Source organism: Pteropus medius, unplaced genomic scaffold (genome assembly GCF_902729225.1).
Source record: "Pteropus medius unplaced genomic scaffold, Ma_sr-lr_union100, whole genome shotgun sequence".
Taxonomy (NCBI): Eukaryota; Metazoa; Chordata; class Mammalia; order Chiroptera; family Pteropodidae; genus Pteropus; species Pteropus medius.
This window is the reverse complement of record NW_024340692.1, coordinates 11,944,212-11,949,385: the sequence shown is the minus strand read 5'-3', so window position 1 is coordinate 11,949,385 and position 5,174 is coordinate 11,944,212. Positions and strand designations below refer to the sequence as shown.

At 38.8% G+C, this 5,174-nt stretch overlaps 1 pseudogene; it reads right to left on the bottom strand.

The window, feature by feature from the left end:
* Positions 1-1,822: 1,822 nt before the first annotated feature.
* On the bottom strand, positions 1,823-4,883 carry LOC120618410 (microtubule-associated protein RP/EB family member 1-like; annotated as a pseudogene).
* Between the last annotated feature and the right edge of the window lie 291 nt (positions 4,884-5,174).

Genomic DNA, 5,174 nt, shown 5'->3' with positions numbered 1-5,174 from the left:
CAATTGGTAATGTGAAAATTAATGTAAAAGATTCAACAAGTAGCTTATTTAGCTTTACAAAGATATGTTGTATCTAAACTGTAAGAAAGCTCAGTTTATCTTGATGTAATTAGATCTTGAATAAATCATGATAATTTTTACACAGTAGAAATGAAGTGATTCCTGGCTATGTGTTTTCTTAAAATAAAAAAATTTAAAAACCTAAAAACAAAAAAAAGAGCTAATGTCAGTAATAATAAGAATATGCTAATTAATATGGTGAAAATGTGTATTATAGAAAGGGAAATGTATTTTATAACTTGTCTAAGGTTCTAGACAATTTTCATTATTAAATTCATTGGAGTGACATAGGTTAATAACATTCTATGAGTTTCGAGTGCACAATTATAATCATCTGTAATTGCATTGTGTGCTCAACACCCAAAGTCTAATCTACCTCTGTCACCCTATATTTGACCCCCTTTACCTTCTTCATCCTCCTGCCATTGCCCTTCCTCTCTGATAACCACCCTTCAGGTGTCTATCAGTTTGTTCGTTTTGTTTGTTCTTTGCTTTGACCTTGAATTCCTGCTCTCTGCTCACTGGCATTGCCAGAACAACTCACTAGAGTACTTTTCTCCAATCAGCATAAATATCCTTTTGTGAAATCCTCTATATACATATTCTAAATAAAAAGATCTGACTTATAAAATTAATACCATTACCGTATAATTTAAAAGTAATTTTGTTTCGCAAATTTTAAATATATGTATTAGTCAGGTAAAAAATGTTAAAATTCATTTATTTCACTCTCCCCTTCTATTTCTGAATAATTTCTTGCTAAATCCATTAGAGAGGCAGAACAAAGGAGGTATCCATGCTGGCTATTTGAACTTTCCTTTTCCTAAAACATTCCTATTCTAGTAGGAAATTGATATCTCTGCTTGAATTGCTGAAGAGAACTTATGAAAGTTAGAAGTTGATTAGACCTCCGCTTTGCCTGCCTCGTTAGACTTTCAGGCTGCTTCAGAGGTAGTGGGCTTGTCTTCAGCCTCCAGTTCAGACAAGGAAACTGGATGGAGAGTCAGTCTAGTACCCTGTGTTTCTCATGGCTACTGAATTCAGAGAAGTAACTATCTAGAAGCACAAGTTGTATCAAACCTCAGGTATATTTTTATTATTGCTACTTTGAAATAGGTAGCATTAGTTGGACTTCTTTCAAAATTTTTAGTTTCTTGAAGATGAAAAGAAAAGCATTCCAGAGGCCAAGTTTTCTCCAGAATATTTTAAGAAGATGTGATATTGTCAAGTATCTCAGAATGCATATGGGGTTCCTAGTTTCTCTCTCTCTCTCTCTTGCTCTTTTTCAAAATCACTTTGGTGGATAGAGTAGGTGCTACCTTCTACTTAAATCAGATATTTATCAGCAGAAAATTAACGGTATAGGAATGATGGGAAGGAAAAACAGTCCTCTGTATTCCTCAAAGCCCAACCATATTATGCTAATGTCCTGATAGCTTTTCTGAGACCTCCCTTATCACATTTCAAAGTACTAATATCACTAATCCTTTGATTTACACATACATTGAACAGTTGTTTCCTTATAGTCTTTTGAAACCCTCAGCAAGCTAGAATTCCAGATTATCAATCTTCCCTAGGACATGACTTCACATAGTCACATCATGAATTCTGTACTAACACCAAATGAAATGCCAAAACCACTTCAGGCTCAGGGTCTGCCTGTCTCTCATGTCCAGGCAGAGCAGAAAACATCTACAGCGTGCTGCTGACCACAGAGGAAATCCTCCAGGAGATTAGCAGTCTATTATTCAACACCAAGACAATTGTAGACTGAAAAATCGTGAACTAGAAATGTCTTCTAAACCCCAGACTCAGCGACGCCGCTGAGTATCAGTGTATATAGGTTTCCAGTTGCTTTTATCAGTGGTCATGATGAATTTATGTTGCTCCAGCCAACTTCTTACAGTCATCCAAGTAGCCAGAGGAACAAATTAGCACAGCAAAAACAAAAACAAAAACAAAAAACTGGCCTGTGAGGGGATCCCAGGGGTGACTTTCGTTCTGGGGGGTTCAGCTCCCCCAACCAAACCAGTCACTGAACTCTGGAAGCCATTCTTAAGCTGTTTACTGTGAGAGGCATTTAAGTCAGCTCCTTCCCTTCAGGAAGACTGCTCTTTCTCAGCTCTCTTATTTTCTAGGTCTTTCTCACTCCCTCTCCTCTGTCCCCAGGAAGTCTGGACTTCCTGGTACACCTGCAACCCAAGTACTGCTCCAGTCTTCATAAACTCCATGACTGACCCAAAGTTACTGGTAGAAAAATCAGCAGAGATGCTAAATAGTCAGGCCTGAATATCAGAAACTGCTTTCTGCAAACTGGACAGTTGATAGTATGCAGGTTATTCCTGAAATCTCCTGTAGGCATCCACAAGGCCAAACCTAAGAGAGCGTTTCCACCACTCTTACAGAATAGACACTCTCCAAGGCCAAGAGACACCACAATGCCTGAGTAACAGGCCTTATATTTTCCAAGCAAGATTTTGTTCCTTTTCCTAAAGAGAAGAGCAGAAAAATTATCTAGGTTCTGGCTAGTGTCTCTGAAATATCACATTTGAGCATACGTATATTAAAACTGTTGAAGTCTATAAAATATAGTATCAAATTCAGATTGCTTATATTCTTATTGCCTACTTTCTACACACATTTTAGGATAAGTTATTGATGGAAACAAATTGATACAAATACATCGGGGGGCCTGAACAATCTCAGTAGTGGTGACATACATTTTATGGAATTCTGCCAAACAAAGGAACTGAATAGGCTGTGGGCAAAGCAATGAGGGAGTGTTAAAGAATGAAATATGTTAAATATTAATAATTCAGACATGGTACTGTATATTCTGCAAAAGAAAATTAACAGTAACATGCTAACGAATTTTATCTCCAAAGAGATAAGTGCACTGCCAAAGTATTCCAGTAACAGTGGAAGGCTGTGAACAAGTACCAAAAACACCCAGCCTTGAAGATCCCAAGGTTGCAATGGCTTTCACAGATGACTTCTTTTGCCAGAGGTCCAGAAGGAACTTGCAGCATGATCACCTGACTGTTCAACTTCCACTCTAAGCAGCAAACTTTAAGGAGCCAAAAAAGAGTTGCCAGTGGGGAAGGGGAGCACAGAAGAGAAACATGTTAAATGTAAACTCAAAAGACAGTAAAATAGAAATCAACTCCCATTCAAATCTCAGAAATGTGGACAAGTCCCCAGAAGTAGTTGTTAGGTTTAAAAACTGAACATATCTCATTTCCAAAAAAATACAATACATAGAAATTTCAGAGATAATTGGAAAAATCGTCAGAGAAATGCTCGATGAAAATCAAGACATTCAATTTAAACATCTCAGGGCTGAAACACACCCTTTTATCCATTCAGGCAACAATGCTTCTTGCTTCTTAGCAGAAATGCAATTGGTCAAGGACATCAAATGGCTTTACAGAGCAAGATTTTAAACTTTCATTCTGGGCCAAGGATAGGCCTTTGAAGATTCAAGCAGCCCTGCAAGGCCTGAGAACAGTAGATTCCAAAGTTCCCAAAGTCTTGGCCCTTCCTTCCCACATACAAGATCAAACACACAAAATCTGTCAGGCTACATTTTACATTTGAAGTATAGAAACATATTTTAGATACTCTTATAGCATTTATTTATTAAAATGTTCTCTGACAAGATTTCACATTAGCTTAAAATTCAAATCAGTCCTTACATTTCTTTACTGAGGTCTCCCCTCAGCATATCACATAAGAACACCGTCTCCAGTAATCTGTGTTACCAGCATCCATTCCGCGAGCCCCATGGTCAGCCTCTTTGTTCTCTAGGCGAACCAACTAGATGTTAATATTGCTCTGCTACAAAGTAAAAGCTCCTAACTCAAACTTATTGGCAAAGGAGTGAAACTTATACAAAGTGCACTTTAAGAAGAAGCTCTCTTTGCTTATGAAAAGAAACCAGTGAGTCCTCTACGAATAATAAAAGGAAGTATTTTACATAAAATACAATAAAAGTGAAGAATTTGGATGTTGCTTTACTGGTCCAGGTTGTTAACACTCTTGTTCCTCCTGTGGGCCCCCTCCATCAGGCATCACAAAGCCTTCATCTATAGCTTAATGTCCACAATCCTCTGTGATATGGAGTTGTTTTCCCCCTTGTTCCCCGAGCAAACAGTTCAATGATCCTTGGCTTTCCAAAGTAGAAATCTCTCTCTCTATTCAAGTCTTCAACAGTAAGTTTTAATATGTTGACCTGCTATACCAGTTCTGTGGCTTTGTCATCCAGGTTGCCTACATCAGGATTCTTTCTGGCCACACCCAGGCCAGCCTTAGAGGTTGCAGTAGTTCTGTGTGTTGCAATGGGCCTCCGTGGAGCTGCACTGCTAAAGCTGAGAGGTTTCTTTGCTTTGTTCGGAGCCGGCGCAATAAGGGAGGAAGCCATTTCTTGACTTTGTCTGGCAGCTACAGAGTCATAGTCTTCCATCACCGTTTGCATCAAAAAACTTCTTGAACCACTCACTGAATGAATTCAAAATTGTCCTGATATTTTCCTTTTACTAATTTCTCCACAAGAATTATTTTGTCAACACTCGTCCTCTTAAAACCTGCTTGTAGCATTTTTAAGTTTTGGATGTGTTTGAGTTTAAGCTTAGCTTGGAATTTCACTTTCTTCAAGGCAATGGAGCCAGGAAACAGCATATCCATAAGTTGACAACAGGCAGCCCCTGAGCACAACTGTTTGATCTTTGTCAAATTTGACTGATGAGACTCATTGACCCAGGCCAGCAGTTTATGTTGACTTAGGTTATCTCTGGTGATGACGCTGAGTGTATGTTCACCTCCATCTTCCATTCTCAACGGAACTGTGTCCATTGCACATGCTGGCTCTGGTTCCGTCTTCATCTCATTCAAACTGTTCTACCCAGCTCACTCATGCAATGACTTTACTTGCACTCCCCACCCCCACCCCCCACCCATGCACTGATGTAAAACTGTCACTTTCCTTTCGGAGTCAGGCAGCATGTTGCATGCATTGAAAAGAATTCTTCCAGGGATATCAAACATCAGAGTTTTAGTACAAACTACCATTACCAGATGTGAAACTCTGGGTAAATCACTAAGGGCTTCCATTTTCT